The sequence below is a fragment of the Pleurodeles waltl genome, chromosome 1_1, assembly GCF_031143425.1.
Source record: "Pleurodeles waltl isolate 20211129_DDA chromosome 1_1, aPleWal1.hap1.20221129, whole genome shotgun sequence".
Taxonomy (NCBI): domain Eukaryota; kingdom Metazoa; phylum Chordata; class Amphibia; order Caudata; family Salamandridae; genus Pleurodeles; species Pleurodeles waltl.
Genome location: NC_090436.1, coordinates 809,103,633 through 809,121,421, shown reverse-complemented (window position 1 = coordinate 809,121,421; position 17,789 = coordinate 809,103,633).

Genomic DNA, 17,789 nt, shown 5'->3' with positions numbered 1-17,789 from the left:
ATGCTGGAATGATGTTTCAGACAGTGCAGAGGGACAGGATTTGCCAATGAGTAAGAGAGAGACAAGCACTGGGCAGGCTGACAAGATATACAGTGGTTAGCAGAACAGTCATTGAGTACAGTTGTTGTAAGACTGGCATGTTACAAAACGCAGGACCTTGGTAATAGTTGGCCATGTGGCAGGGACTAGTGCTTCCGGGTACTTTTCCGTGTGAATGTGATCTTTTCCATGTCTTCTTCTTCTGATGTGTGTGTTGCCTCCTCTGTCCTTGGTGGTGGTGGTTGTGAAGGGGCAACACACACCTCAGTGTTAGAAGATGTGGAGTCAGACATCCCGGTCACTGCTACCTGTGAAGGTCTTAAGGGCAGTACTGCAGCAAGGAGGATCTGCTGATTCTCAAGAATAGCAGCCACATCACGATGGTAGGCAGCCAGGTCGGCCCTGAGGGGGTCATGATTGCATTCGTGCATGCAGTGGAAGGTTTGAGGTGCGAGGTGCTGTGGCACCTCCCTTACTGCAGTGGTGAATTCCTTAATAGTTTCTTGTAGTCCTTGCAGGATGGATGTTAGGGCTAGCATGGCTGCTGCCTGATCTGCAGATGACATCATGCATGAACGCAACCCCTCTAGGCTGGCTGCCATAGTTTGCATCCCCACCCGCACCTCATTGGCCAGCTCCCGCTGTACCCCAACTACAGTTCTCTCAAAGCTGGTGCCTGTGTCGTCTGAGTCCTCAGCTGTATTGGAGCTGGCAGGTCTTACAATTGGGGTGGTGGGTGGATCCTCTGCGATGGCTGCTTGTTCTGTGCTCCTCCTTGTGACTGAAGGTGAGGTCTGGAGGGTTTCAAGGACATCTTGGATGATCTGCTGGGGAATGTTTGCCAGCTCGTCACCCATGTCATCAGGGTATTCTGGGACAGGCATATCCACAGGAGATCCATTGTCCTCTGAAATGAAATGGGGTACAATTAGTGTGTGTGTGTTGTGGCTTTTGTGATGTGAACTGCCTGTTTTGTGATGATTTCACATTGTGATCTTGTTTCCTGTTCATTGCTCCAGTCTTTCAGATGGGCATTCTCCCAGGCCTATGCCCCACCTGCATGTCACGTGTATTGTGGTAATTATTTAGACTTGTCGGCATCATATCCTCTAGGTGTTGGTTTTGGCCAAATAGTGATTTGCCACCTTCTTGTCCTACTCAACCCTTCTCATGGTGAGACCTTTCACTGGCTGTGGGTGCTCTGATGGCACTAGCAGCACACTTAACAATCTGGACCTGCCTCAGTCTCTGATCTTTCACATCCACTTATATGTGGTTGACATGTAGCGTATCCTATGCATAGCATTGTTATGGCATGATATTAATGTTGGCATTGGTGATGTATACAGCTGATGTTAGGGAATGTGTGGTACATTGGATTGCCCTGATAGTCGTAGCAGAGTCCTATTTCCTCCTCTGACTGTGCAGGTGTATTTCAGTGACCAATTACATGTGTTCTCCCCCTCAATGCTGTTATCTGAGCAGTATGCCATTTGGGATGTTACATTGTGACACAGGCACAGGATGGACCCTGACATATGCAGCATGGGTGTGACCTTAGTGCTGTGTAGCTCCTAATGTTGATGACATTGGCTGATGTTTGCGACAACTATAGGCATTGACATTTGACAAGACTGGAGCCTTTGTCTTGTTTCAGGGGATTATTGCAGTTGTCATCCTCAACCCTCTAATTTAGGTGTGTATGATCCATGGGGAAGTTACTGCCATTGGCTCCTTGAGCTGCACACAGAGCGGAGGTGGTAGTGGCAACTGGTGTCACTGTTACATTCCAGTTGTCGGTATGACTAGAGGTTGTTAATTGTGCCCTAGTTAATGTAGGGGGTATAGTGGCTGACGTGTGCCAGGATGTCAGTTTGACGTTGTGCCCTTCCCTCCTGGTGTGGCTTTACCTTTGCTCCATCATTGGCATGGCAGCATGCCCCCATGGGACTGTTGTTGGTGTAGTGTTATGGTGTGCCCCAGCTTCTCTCTGTGCAGGCCATGCCCCCATGCCATACCCCTTTAGCCATGCCACTCCATGTATATGATGACTTCCATGCATTTTGTGGTCGGTATCCCCCCTGCTTACAGTTGACATTAGTGCATTATAATTCCCCATGCAACTTACCCTGCATGTGCGTTGTCTCCTGGTAGTCTGCGCTGTCCTGTCCTTGAATCCCTGTGACGATCTCCTTATGGAGGAAGGCTGCGACCATCTCCTCCATGTGGTCCAGGGCCTCCTGGTGTGCTGGACTCCCACCTCCAGTCTGCAGTGCTGCCTTCCTGTTCCTGGCCATCTTTTCATTGGTCCTGCGCTTGCAGTCATGCTAGCGTTTCTTGCACTCAATGACTGTTCTGGGTACTTCTCCCACTCTGTTGATCTTGTCAACAATATGTTGCCATATTGCCTCTCTCCTACTGATTGGCAACTTTGAGGTGACAAACAGTTGGTGCTGGTGTTCCGTCACCTCTTTAACCATGATTTCCTGTTCCTCTGCACTAAAGCGACACTTTTTTTTCTTCTTAAAAGTGTGCTGGTTCTTGTGTGGGTCCTCCTGGCTGGTTCCGGGTCTGTTGTCATCTTTCTGGGGTCTGTACAGGCATCTGGGATCCATTTTGGCTCTCCTCTGCTGAAATGGCTGTGTTCGCGGGGAATTTTGACGCTATTGCGTCAAAAAACGCCACATATCCGGTGTGCGGTGTCGTAAATCAACCCACAGTCATTTCTGCTGCGTTAACATCGTTTTGCTTTACGACTTGACACTGCGGTGTGCGTAAAAAAAAATGACTTACACATGTATTGTGTCAAAGTATAAATTTAACACCCGCACGGTGCATCAAAATGGCGTTAGCCGGCGGTAATATTTTTGACGCAAAACTGCGCCGGCGCAGTTTTGCGTCAAAAAGTATAAATATGGGCCTAAGTAACTTGGCACCTAACCTTCACCAAGTGAGGGTTAGACATATAGGTGACTTATAAGTTACTTATGTGCAGTGAAAATTGGCTGTGAAATAACGTGGACGTTATTTCACTCAGGCTGCAGTGGCAGTCCTGTGTAAGAATTGTCTGAGCTCCCTTTGGGTGGCAAAAGAAATGCTGCAGCCCATAGGGATCTCCTGGAACCCCAATACCCTGGATACCTAGGTACCATATACAAGGGAATTATATGGGTGTTCCAGTGTGCCAATGAGAATTGGTCAAATTAGTCACTAGCCTGCAGTAACAATTTTAGAAAGCAGAGTGAGCATAAACACTGAGGTTCTGGTTAGCAGAGCCTCAGTGATACAGTTAGGCACCACACAGGGAACACATACAGGCCACAAACTTATGAGCACTGGGGTCCTGGCTAGCAGGATCCCAGTGACACATATCAAACACACTGACAACATAGGGTTTTTACTATGAGCACTGGGCCCTGGCTAGCAGGATCCCAGTGAGACAGTAAAAACACCCTGACATATACTCACAAACAGGCCAAATGTGGGGGTAACAAGGCTAGAAAGAGGCTACCTTCCTACACAGCCCCCCCAAACGAAGGACAATAAGGCTAACCTTGGCCAGTTGAGTCTTTATGGTCTAAGTGGTGATAGGTAGAGATCAGCTCTGCAATAGATTGGTTACTCCCTTTATCATTCACTGTATGGTTACTTCCCTGTGGGGATGTAAACCACCCTGTTTGAAGTTTTTTAGCTATCCAACAATGTGAAGTCATATTTTCAGAGTTCCTATTAGTATGTTTAAGTTTAGAGCAGTTGGAATTGTCCACTGGACCTATATCAAATGATGAGAATGCCAGACAGGGATGCTGTCTCAGTAAAGCCATAGCTGGGCAAAAACCTTGTCCATATGGCTGTAAGAGAGAACAGGGTTGCTGTTTCTCTTGAGTTGGAGCAGGGCAGGGATGCTGTCCTATGAGCCCCAGATTAGGGCAGGGTTGCTGTCCTAAGTGTTGTGAGGCAGTGCAGGGTTGCTGCACTAAAGTTTCTCTGGGAGGGTTGGAGGGATGCTCCATGTTAACTAAAATGGTGCCCTTATTCTCACCAATATTAGTTATCCCACAGAGAGGTACTTCCACCTCAGGGAGTACAGCTGTGCCAGCTGATGGTTCCCTTGGTACAGGGGCCACCCCAGGAGAGGTTTCTCCCACCACAGGAATGGTATCCTGAATGGCAGGGTGGGTAGAGGATACTTTGATGCCCTTTTCACCTGTTGTTGGAGAAGGATCCTGAGTTTTCAGGCCTTTTTCTCTCCTTTGCTTTTTCATTTCAGCTGAAATGAGAGGAAGCAATTCCTCAGGGATACCCAGCATGGCTGCATGGGTATTGAACTCTACCTCAGCCCAACCTGAGGCCTCTAGGTCATTACCTAAGAGACAGTCTACAGGTAAGCTAGGTGATACTACCACCTGCTTAGGGCCAGTACCTCCACCCCAACTAAACTGAATTATAGCTAAGGGCAGGAACTTAGTGGAGTTATGGACATCAATAATCTTGTACTGTTGTCCAATGATGTATTGATCAGGACACACTAGGTTTTCAGTCACCAAAGTGATACTGGCACCTGTGTCCCTGTAGGCCTGAGCCTCAACAACATTTATTGAAACTGTCTGCCTGTACTTATCCATTGTAAGGGGACAAGCAGCCAGTGTGGCAAGGCCAATGCCACCAGGTATGACAGAAACTGTCTTGGGACTGACTACCCCAGTTTCTATGATGGACCCATAAGTGAACCCAACTACACCCTTATTTTGACTGTTGCCAGCAGTCCCACCACAATTACCACTACTCCTAGGGGCACTAGAGTTTGATGTATTAGTGGTGGTAGGCTCAGGGGGTTTACCTGGGCAGGACTTATCCCCTGGCCTATGGCCTTTATTTTTACACACATAGCACCAAGGCTTTCTAATGTGTGTAGGTTGTGAAGAAGAGGAAGAAGGATCTTTAGTTTTACCCTTATCCCCATGCTTATCATGAGATTTCTCACCATCTTTCTTCTTGCCATCCTTGTCACCTCCTGTATGAACTTTTCTGTTCACTCTTGTTCTGACCCATTTGTCTGCCTTCTTTCCCAATTCTTGGGGAGAGGTCAGATCACAGTCTATCAAGTACTGGTGCAACAAATCAGACACACAATTGTTAAGAATATGCTCTCTCAGAATAAGATTATTCGGGCTTTCATAGTCAGAAACTTTACTGCCATGCAACCACCCTTCCAAGGCCTTCACTGAACAGTCCACAAAATCTGTCCAGTCTTGAGAGGACTCTTTTCTGGTGTCTCTGAACGTAATCCTTTATTGTTCAGTGGTTAAGCCAAATCCATCCAAGAGTGCATCATTCAAAATTTTGTAATTATTGGCATCACTTTCTCTGACAGTAAGGAGCCTATCCGTACCTTTTCCAGTGAAAGATAGCCACAAGATAGCAGCCCACTGCCTTTGAGGGACCAACTGTACCATACAGGCCCTTTCAAGTGCAGCAAACCACTTATTAATGTCATCCCCCTCCTTGTAAGGGGGGACTATCTTATGCAGATTCCTGGAATCTTGCTCTCTAACAGGATTTCTATTAGAAATACTGCTGCTGCCACCATGGGGAACTAACCCCAACCTCTGTCTTTCCTTCTCTATGTCTAAGGGATTCACTATCCAAGGCCAGCTGCTGCTGTTTAAGCTTCAGTCTGGTCTCTTCTACCCTCAGCTTTTTGAGTTCCCTTTCTATCAATTTATCCTCAGGGTGGGTGGGTTGGGAATGTTTAGGCACAGAGGAAATGTGGGAAGTTTCAGAGGGAGACCTGTCCCTAACTGGACCCTAGTAACCTGGCCTCTAGGAGTGAAAGATGTCCTACTGACGTGTGACCCTCTAACACTACCAATGTCACTAGGTGCCCTGCTAGGGGGCAGGGCCTTGTAAGAACCCTCCCCAGCTTCTTCAGGGAACTCCTCTGAGTCTGACTGGGAAGCTTCCCCTTTTTCTAACCTCTCCTGATATGGGCCAGACTGGTTCTGGTCATCTACAATGAGCATGTTAAAGAGAAAATCTTTTGTAGGATTCTTGCCTATACTCAAACCTCTATCCAGGCAGAGACCCCTCAAACATTTATAGTTCAAACTCTCATATGTTGCATTAACAGTTTTTGGAGTGGACTCTACTACAGATATGATAGAAAAGGTTTAAGGATAGTGAAAGAAAAAGTTTTAGAACTTTAGAAAGCACAGAGAAAAACTTTTTCAAACTTTGGGAAAACTGTTAGACATTTTCAAAACTTTTCAGAAACTCTGTTAAAAGTTTTAGAGTAGACAAATAAACAGTTTTGGTTAGGTGTACATATACTGAACTATTTGGTATATGATTTTCTTATGAAAAGCACCAAATGACAAAGTGGTAAAGCAGTTGCAAGTACTTATCCCAGCGCTGCACCACCAATGTAGGAGACTGGCCTGGCTTATAGTGGGTACCTTGTGGTACTTACACTGTGTGCCAGGTCCAGTTATCCTTTATTAGTAGAATAGAGGTGTTTCTAGCAGCTTAGGCTGATAGAAGGTAGCTATGGCAAAGCAGCTTAGGATGAACTAGGAGACATGCAAAGCTCAAACTATACCACATATAGCACAATATCATAAGAAAACACAATACCCAGAGTTACTAAAAATAAAGGTACTTTATTTTTATGACAATATGCCAAAAGTATCTCAGTGAGTACCCTCAGTTAGAAGGTAAGTAACATACACAAGTTATATGTGCACAAACCCAAAACAGGTAAGTAACAGTAAGAAAAGTAGTGCAAACAATGTAGAATCACAATAGGATGCAATAGGCAAACATAGGTCTAGGGGCAACACAAACCATATACTCCAAAAGTGGAATGCGAATCATGAATGGACCCCAGACCTATGGGAAGTTGTAGAGGGTCGCTGGGACAGTAAGAAAACAGTAAGGGTGTCCAAAATACCCCACCCCAAGACCCTAGAAAGTAGGAGTAAAGTTACCCTACTACCCCATGAAGACACTATAGTCGTGATAGGGGGATTCTGCAAGAACCACAAGCACCAGCAAAACACTGAAGACGGATTCCTGGCTACCCTCCTACACTGTTCAACAGTGCGGCCTCTGCCAAGCCATCGGAGGGAGTGACCCACTTCCCCCATCATCACTGAACAATCAGTTGAAGGCCCTTGGCTACGTGCCCGTGCAGACTTTGGCAGCCTATTCGATGGCAGACACCTCCTAGTGGCTATCGATGACTATTCCCACTATCCAGACGTCAAGATCGTGAAGACCACCTCGACAGAAGAAATAATCCCTAAATGAGAGAAAGTTATGACTAGTCATTGTATCATCAGAGAACTCCGTACGAACAATGGCCCACCATTCAGCGGCGAGGACCTGGCGAACTACCTAGTATCCTGAGGGACCAAGCACCACCGGATCACCCCCTATTGGTCTCAAGCCAAAGACAAGGTAGAAGGCTTCATGAGGGCTATCATGAAAACCATCCTCATTTCTCAGAATGAGCAGCAGTGCATCAAGAGTGCTATCTACACGTTCCTGAAAAATTATCCGCTGACTCCTCACTTCACCACAGGAGTAGCCCCAAATACCCTTTGCTTTGGTCGGAAGGTGATTGATGTCATCCCACACTATTCCATGTGGGAATAAGGACCCTCACCACTGAACCGCCCAAACTCGCTGAGAGGACTAGAACTGCCTAGCATCTGAGCACAGGTGAGCAAAGACCCCCAAGACTCTTCGTAGGTGTCTGGGTGCTCATCAAAGACCAGCACCTGGGATGTAATTTCAGACTCCCATTCAAGCTAAAGCCGTGGAGAGACTCCAGGATCCATGGGACGATGGTAGCAGCCTGCAGGGGCAGAGAAACTCACAGGAAATGTGTCATTTTTCAAACCTTTTAAGGGAAACCTCGAAGATCCACCTAAGCCTCCAAATCTACACCTAACAATATTGCTGGATGACCAACACATGGCTGATCCACCAGCTTCCTGCGAGATAATCATCAATCTCCACCACCTTCACAGGCAGAGCCTGCCCTTATTGGAGCATCTGCAGCCACAGACAAAGAGACAGGGACTAAAGAATGCAGTGCTGCACGAACTGAACATGTCTGAGGTCTCTCGAGGTACAATCTACGACAGAATCCGGCACCGTCGCAACAGTTCCACGACTATGTAATGGAATAAGAACAGATGACAGACGGAATGCTGAACAATGCAACATTCACCCCGAGTCACAAAGATCTGGGTTTAATCCATCATTATTTTGCTCACAATGCCACCCCAGTTTGGACCCAGCCATTTGCAAATCAGTCTTGACCCTGTTCCTCATGGGAACAGTCCAGCCTGAACTGCCAAGCCAGATCCTCCCTGGACCCAAAACAAGCATGTTACGGCTGGTTTCAGGGTATCACCCTTCATCAGCTAGGCTAGCTTGAATCCAGTGGCGCAGTGAGCACGGGCCCCATGTCTGGGCATACCCTTCCCACTTTAGGAGACAAATGCAAAAATAACAGATAATGGATGGAATGCTGAACAATGCAAACATTCACCCCCAGTCACAAAGATCTTGTTTTGATCCATCAGTTTTTTGCTTGCCATGCCATTCCAGTTTGGATCTAGCCATATGCAAATCAGTCTTGACCCTGTTCCCCATGGGAACAGTCCAGTCCAAAGTACCAGGCCAGGTCTTTCCTGAACCAGAAACAAGCATCCTGGGACCGGTTTCAGGGTATTACCCTTCATCAGCCAGGCTAGTTTGAATCTTGTGGCATAGCAAGCACGGGACATACCCTTTCCACGTGGGGTGACTGATTTGCATATGGCTGGGTCCAAACTGGAAGAATACAGCTCTCCCTCCCTCAGCTGCTTGCAAGCGACATATGCTGAGGTCTTTTGGTTAATTAAAGTAGCCTTGTCTATCATCAAGGAGGTGCACTGTTTCCCTGGAAACTGGGCTGGTGATCCTCCCTTTCCTTGAAGTGAAATAATTTCTTAATCACCGCCAGCGTTCACTTGTGCTGTGAAGCCTACCTCTTACCCACTGTCACCGTACCTCAGTGGTTATCTGAAAGCAACAAAGGAGGAGAGCCCTATCCCCTCCCAACCGCAGGATGATCACCTCTCTCCCCTGGCTTCCACGTCATGATTGCTCAAGTCCCTGGTTCAGGCGGGCCCCTGCAATACATACAGTTGCTGACACACAGCAGGTGCGGAGAAATACTTTCTTCCAGATAATTAAGGCCCATATTTATACTTTTTTTGCGCCTTATTTGCGTCATTTTTGGATGCAAAAGCGGCGCAAACTTAAAAAATAAAATTGTATTTTGTAAGTTTGCGCTGCTTTTGCGTCATAAAATGACACAAATGCGGTGCAAAAAAAGTATAAATATGGGCCGAAGTGCTCCAAAGTCACCATCTCGCCCCACCACCTCGCCTCACCACAGCCATCATGAATGCTCTGCTCCCCACTCTGTCGCTCCACTTGTCAATGGATTTATAAATTATACTTTTTGAAACCAACTCTATTACCCTGGTGTAATATGAACTTTAAAAATTTGCAATGCACATAGTGATAAGAATAATCCACACAATCTCAAACTGGCGAGCGCACGCCATGTTGTCCTTGTTGTCTACTTTCCCAAAAACATTTCTGGGGCATTTCAGCACTTTTTAGCCAATTTCTGGACCATCACACAGCCAAAAAGAGGTAATGCCTGACTTTCCTACTTTGTGTTTTAATAATAAAGTGTACACATAACGCATCGAAATGTCACACATTAGGGTAGTATAAAGTAAACAAACTGAAAACCTGACTGCAATGTAATAGGAGTCATTTTTTCTCAGCAATCAGTTTACTAGAAAATGATTGAGTTACAACATAAAATCTATGATGTGTGTTAAGTATTTCTAAACGAATTCCTATAGGAAATATTGGCGTGGGATTTGTAGAAATATGTCTGAAGCTAGGCATGTTCTGCAGAATCTATCTTCTCTTCATGTACTCTTTTACAGAGCCACTAGTTTTACAAAACATGTATAAACGACTGCAATAAAAAAAATAACATTTTAGCACATTTAATAATTATACTGGGCATCTTGTCACAATACAATATATGTGCTCAGGAAACGCTTTTATTCTGTTGAAGCAAAGTAGGCTATTTTAAAACTTTGCAGCACTTCCAATAAAACATATATTCAAAACATCACATCAGGGACTGCTATAAGCAGCAAGGTACATGTGATAAAACAGTATCAAGTGATAACATCTCTGGATAAGCTTCAAGTAACTTTTTGCACAAATAATCTGGAGGTCCTTTAAACCGTGTTTAAATTCTTATACAGGGTTGCCTACGGGTATTCATGCACATATGTAACAAATCCATGCCTAATGGTCCTAGACCTTTAGGACTGAACCGTCTTGCACTGGCAGTGAAAATGAAGGCTGCTTTAGATAGCGGTCTGATTGGCAACACATCTTGGTTTTCCAAAACTTGTGCCTCTATTTAAGACTGTGGGACGTGCACTGGGCATGTACCAGGAGGACTAGGCAGAATATTAAACACCAGTTCTGAAACACGTTCTACAACAGACAACTACGGCTGAATCAGAAGCACCCTAAGCTTGTTGTGTCTCTCATTGTAATAATGTATTGTACAGCATGCTCTGTACAGAAACTCAGGTGGTCATTATGACTTCGGTGGTCTTTTGCAAAGACCGCTGAATCCGCAGGCGCCAAAAGACCGCCAGTGCTGGCAGTCTTCCGACTGCCATATTTCGAGTACTGAGGGATTTCCACTGCAATTTGGGCAGAAATCCACCCATAGTCTTGCTGGTGATAGAGCGTTCCAGCCTAATAAATTACCTGTATTTGGACGCTCTTGGGCCGATGAATCTTTTGACCAAGTGGGGCTCTCTTCACCCGAGAGTAATCAATTTAATCAAATCAATAATCAATAACGAACATAAGCAATACCCTGATCAACATAACACTTCACAATTAATCCAGAAAACATTTCGGCGAAACCATGACCTTTCGGTCATGAATAATCACACCAGTTTATTCAAAGTTAATGCATTTATTTCCCTATATTAACAAAGCTAGCACGATATAAATGTGTCTCAACACCAAATGATATATGTAAATGAACATTAATAGCTGTCCATAACGGCGGAAAAGATGCAATCTATGCAGCATTTGAATAACAATGCCTTCGATAATAGCAACACAAACCACTAAAACTATAATCTGTAATGGGCTAATTGCATACATTTAGTCAGCATAACAAGGTCTCAAATTGCATCGTGCATCAAATGAATCCTCGTCTAACCTCAAATTAGCATCTGCATGTGGGTCTTCATGCAAAAACAATTTGGCAACATTAATTTGGAAAACTCCTAACTAGGGCTCTTATAAAAAATCAGCAGTTGGTTACCTAAAAAGAAAACACAATGCAATTGTACAATTTCCTTTCATATTTACCAAATTCAATCAGCATTCAAGGAAGTCTTCGTCTCACAGGTACCGGTTTCGATCAGCATGGGACGGGGCAAAGGGGCAGGGTGGACGGGGCAATTGCCTCACAGCGGCAAGATAAAACTACTACTTCATGCAAAGGGGCAAATCAAAGTTAAAGTCTCTAGGGCTAGAATTACTTAAAGTCTCTTTCTCTCGATTAGAGAAAGCATCAAAGTTTCTTTCAAAATGGCGTCGCAGCAAGATGGGCCATAATGTCTGCAATGTCCTGCAAAATGGCGGGTATAGGGCGATGTCTCTCAATAATGGCTGGTAAAGTTCGTAATGGGCTACTTTCTTCTTGTGCACCTGGTTTAAATAGACAACAGTTCAAATCCAGTAGGGTCTTCCATTGGAGGGTTCATAGGTTGGCTTCAAATTGTCCAATCAAAAACAACAGTTCTCAAGCTTCTACCTAGGCATACATTATCCTTGGAGTCGGGAACGTAAGTTGCAACATATTTTACCAATTAACTCACTTTCAGAGCGTCCATTGTCTGCACCTGCAGATTGACCTTGGAGCAAAGAAGAAGATGCCAGGCTGGCACGAAACCTTAAATATAAGCATGTGAACCGATCTCACTGGAAAAGTACAGCTTCAAGCAAGAATACACGTTTATTAGCACATTGGAAAAATACGAGCATCTAAACCGTGAGACAAGGCAACTAGGCCGAAGCCTCCACTAAAGTTATGCTAAGCTAAAGCATTTCAAACAAGCAAATCATGGCACACGTTTACGGTTATGTCAGACTAGTACAATTCTAATACATCACGTTATATAAAGCACGCTTATAAATGTTGGCAAACTACTCTGAGGGCACATTTTGTCCCCGTACAATCTTTATAAGTTCGGCTAAAGTCACACTTGATTATTGCAGCACTACGTTTATGCGCTAATAAATGTAAAACCTTCATTTCTGCGTCATCAATCCCTCCTCTGATGACTACTTGTCATCACACAAAACTAATCCCACAAATTTTATTCCATTAAAATTCTGTCAGTTCTCTTTGCCTTTTAGTTCCCCTCGTTCTTGCCTTGTATTCTTCTGCCATTCTTTTCATCATTTTCTCTTCCTTCCTTCTTTTAATTTTTGCCATGATCCTTAATATTCCCCTTTTTATTCCCCAAATCCCAAAAATGCAAATCAGTACTATTAATATTCCCTGTATTATTTTTAATAATATTCCATTCCAAATGCCACCAAGCCAATTTCCCACTGAAGCAATTCCCTTTCCAACCTTCTCCCAAACTCCTGGTTCTTTCAATTCCTTCAAGTCTGCACTTTCTTTCGTTAAATTTGCAAGCATTGTTTTAATCTTCACACTATTGTCTGGTATGTACGTGCAACAGTGTCGTGCACCAAGCATTTAGCAAACGCCGCCATCCTTTGCTAAAAGAATGTCTTTCCGCTGCAAGTTCAGCATCCATCAGGATTATAGCACCTGAAAACTTTGTCAACATGTTATCCACTATAGTAGACAACTTTCTTATCTTGATGGAATTCAACACAACTCCCAATGAAGGAATCATGGCTCCAAATATATCTCCTACCACAGCAGCTGCGGTCTCTCTTTTCTGGATACGATGGGATCCAGATGTCTTTGGAATCATCGATAGGTCATCCAGTTGATAAACCTTTGGGAACACTATACCCACATAACATCTCCCCCACCATCCCTTTGGAAGACGATAATAGGCATTATGCCCACAAATGTAATATACACCTGGTATGACAGGATCAAGTCCGTTCAGCATGAATGTCCATTTGGCCTTAAAGATAAACGTGTGTTTACATTCACTCGCTCCTACAAAAATATTATCATAATAAGATTCACCTCGATATATACAAAATTTCCCTACATGCCAAGCATCTAAAGCTATTCTCCCTTGTGTCTTTATTGCGGCAAAAGCATAATTATCTACTGAAGTCCTCTTACTTAGCTCTTTTTCTAATTTCGCATTCATTTGTGCCCTTCTATCATCTGTGCGATCTAAAAAGCTTATTTCTACTGCTGATAGGGAGCAGGTAAGATTTTCCCTATGAGCGTGAGCTGTTTCAAAAGGTTGCATTGGCTCGAAAAATTCCCTCATTATTTTAGCATCCCAATCTTTAGCAATCTGGCTTAGCTGCGTGATTATAGGAACATATGCAAAAGTAACATCATAATTTGAGTAAAAATACTGTATGTTGGTTTGACCATAAAACCTAGAAGTTACTATACTACATGTAATCCCATATGTAAGAGGCATGTGGTGATAAGTCACCCCTTCCGTTACCGATGTCGGTATCTGTGTACACACATAACAATCTTTCGCATCCATAGTCTCAACATATTCTGTTAGCAAGCGATAGAAAACATTATACGAAAGTTCCTTCTTATCATGCAAGTGTCTCTCATCTAATTCTAGTCTTTTTAGTGCGGTTAGTTCAGTGACAGTAACAGGAGCAAAAGTAGAAGCATCAATTTTCTCATTCTCACCCTTACCATGCATTGCAAGCACTATTGCCATTATTATTAGTACACATGCAATTATCAAGCCTATACACGCATATTTACAATATTTCACTCTACTGTTTTGTGTAGCGTACCTAGTCATGATCTGTATAGAATCAGAGAGCTAGAAGCACCTCTAAAAGAAACGATTTAGCAATCAGTTACAAAGCTGAACGAGCGCAATGTTCACACAGTTTTCTTCAGAAGCCCAGTCACTTATCGGTTAGCAGCATTTGTCTCAATTCGGCAATAACTCAATTCGGCAATAACTCAATTCGGCAATAACTCAGTCTTTTTTTTTTTTTTCAAATAGAACTCAGTCTCTCTTTTTTTTTTTTTTTTTCAATTAGCAACGTTGTCTTAAATCGAGTTTAAAAGTCAATCAGGTTATCAAAGTCTTATCAGGTTAGCAAATGTCTCATCCGTATCACGTTTTATTATAGCAAGCAATGTCATTTACCAGCTTTTCAATCAACAGTGTCCATAAAACTTTTCTTTTCTATTGGTATCTCTTCTTCTTCGTTCTCGAGGCTAAGAGATACAAATTCGTCAGTCCAATCGTCATTGACTGCATATGCCCATTCAGGACCGGAATATCTCCTGTTTGGTATCCTTTTCCTTTTCAATTTTGCATCTCTCTTTGATTCTGTCTCACTGGTACTTTCCTCTTTGGCCAAGTCTTTTTCATCACTTGAGGTTGGTACCACGATAGACACTTCCTTTCTTTTCTCTTTCACTCTTGGCCCTTCACTGTCATTCAACTTTTCTCTAGTTCTTTGTTTTACTGGTGATCTACTTGGTCTTCTCTTTGCACTGTGTCCACTTGATGGAGCTGCGATCTCTTCTGAAGAAGTTTGAACAGTTTCGTTCTGTTCTGCCTTGTCCCCTTCTTCTGGGGACTTAATCAGGTTCTCCTTTTCTTTTACTGTACCGTCTGCTTCTGGGAAAGCCCTCCTCTGATCAGGCTCTCCTGCTTTTTCACCTCTTTCGAGCCCTTTGTCACCGTTACTTTCTTCAGGCTCTTTGTCACTTTCAGCTGCTTCAGGCTCTTTGTTACCTTCAGCTGCTTCGTCGCTGTCTGAGGTTTCTCCTTGGTCTTCCCCAAGTGAGTCTGTTTCTTCGTCCTCCGAGAATATTTCTCTCTCCTCTATTTCTGCCTGTTCGCTCCTAGTTCTTTTTAGCTCTGTCTCAGCGCTCGGCACTTTGTTATCAGGTACTGGCAGTTTCAGCGCTTCAACTTCCTCATCTGTGGGACACAACACTTTCTTTGTATGACTGGCGTGAATCCAGTTGGGAACCCCCGCACACTTCACAGCGGTAGTTGTCGTCAGGATCACTTGGAAAGGGCCTTTCCAACGGGGTTCCAGACACGACTTCCTCACGTGCATCTTTATCACGACCCAGTCACCTGCTTTCAGTGTGTGTCCTGGACCTTGGATCGGTGGCAAGGTGGTTGCTTCCACCTGGTGAGAGAAAGAGCGAACCACGTCAGCCAGACCTTTGCAGTAGTCTAACACCATATCATCTGTAATATTCAAAAGCGCGTTTGCGGGAACTGCAGGAAGTCTCATGGCCCTGCCCATGAGAATTTCGTGCGGGGACAATCCAGTCTTTCTGTCAGGGGTGTTTCTCATTGACATTAACACCAAAGGCAATGCGTCAGGCCATTTCAAATTTGTCGATGCACATATTTTCGCCATTCTTGATTTCAGTGTACCATTCATTTGCTCCACCAGTCCTGAGGCTTCTGGGTGATAGCTACAATGCAGTTTTTGCTCAATGTTCAGCGCTGCGCAAAGTAACTTTATCACCTCGTTATTGAAGTGACTTCCTCTATCTGATTCTAAAGAGATCGGGAATCCGAAACGTGGTATCAACTCCCTCAACAATAGTTTTGCAACTGTAAGGCTGTCATTTCTACGTGTGGGGTATGCTTCAATCCAGTGACTAAAAATGCACACAATCACCAACACATACTTCAGACCTCCATGCACAGGCATCTCAATAAAGTCCATCTGCATTCTGCTGAACGGGCCACTCGCCCTGCCAATGTGGCTCGCGTTCACAACCGTTCCCTTTCCTGGGTTCATCTGCTGACAAATGACACAACGATGGCAAACTGCTTCTGCAGCTTCACGGAATCTGGGGTTAAACCAATCAGTTTTGAACAATCTTATCATGGCATCTCTCCCTAGGTGAGCCTGCCCATGATAGAACCGCGCTAGCTGCGATAAGAGACAATTTGGTAGAACATATTTTCCCTCATTTGAAACCCATAACTCATCTGGTCTCTGTGTACATTGTGACTTAATCCAGGAAGCTCTTTCATCCTCCCTGACGCTATTCTGTAATGCTTTTAGTTCATCCATTGTATCCACGACCTTCAAGGCAAATGCTTCAGCTGGTTCGAGCTCTGGCTCACTTATCGAATTCCATTCATCCCTGAGCAGTATACAGTTCAAGGCACAAAATCTTGCGACTTGATCCGCATATGCATTTCCCAGAGAAACATAGTCCTGTCCTTTTGTATGAGCACTACACTTTACTACTGCAATTTCGGCTGGCATTTGAATGGCGTGTAACAATTCCTTTATTCTCTCCCCGTTTTTCACTGGGGACCCTGAAGAGGTCAGGAAACCTCTCTGTGACCATAGTTGCCCAAAGTCGTGCACAATTCCGAACCCGTACTGACTATCAGTGTAAATGGTAACCTTCATCAATGTAGACAGTTGGCATGCTCTTGTAAGGGCTACAAGCTCTGCTACTTGTGCGGAATATACTCCTTGAAGCCAGGACGCTTCCAAGACACCTGTTACAGTACATACAGCATATCCTGCTTTCAATATTCCCAATGCATCTCTTAAACATGACCCATCAACAAAAACAATTTGGTCATTTTCATCAAGCTTAGTATCCTTAATGTCAGGTCGGGGTTTTGTGCAAAATTCAGTCACCTGAAGGCAGTCATGCTCGACGTCTTCAGCGTTCTCAATTTCAGCATTTTCACCGGGAAGCAAGGTTGCTGGATTCAACGTAGTGCACCTTTTCATCTGCACATTCGGTGAGCCCAGAATTATCGTTTCATACCTTGTGAGTCTTGCTCCAGTCATGTGTTGCGTTCGGGAGCGGGTCAAAAGTATCTCAACTGAGTGAGGGACCATGACTGTTAGTGGATGTCCCATCACTATTCCTTCACTGTGAGTGAGGCTGATACCAACTGCTGCTACGGCGCGCAAACACCCTGGCAGTGCTGCTGTGACCGGATCCAAAGTAGCTGAAAAATACGCTACTGGTCTGTTTATGCCCCCATGGGCTTGGGTCAAGACAGACAAAGAACATGCATCACGTTCATGACAAAACAATGTGAAAGGCTTTGTGTAATCAGGCATTCCTAAAGCTGGAGCCCTACACATGCATTCTTTCAATTCAATAAAAGCATCCATCTCATCTCCTTTCAGCTCAATTTCATCCAAGGCATCCTTCTGGGTCAGTTTCAATAAAGGCTTTGCTAGAGTTGAGAAGTTGGGAATCCACTGGCGACAGTAGCTCACCATCCCCAAAAACTTCCTCACCTCCCTCCTTGTCTTTGGTGGACTCATTTGAAGTACACTTGTTATTCTTTCCTTCATTATTCTCCTTGACCCTTTCTCTATTTGATGACCCAAGTATTTCACTTTCTTCTGACAGAACTGCAACTTGGAAGGAGACACCTTGTGTCCATTCCTTCCCA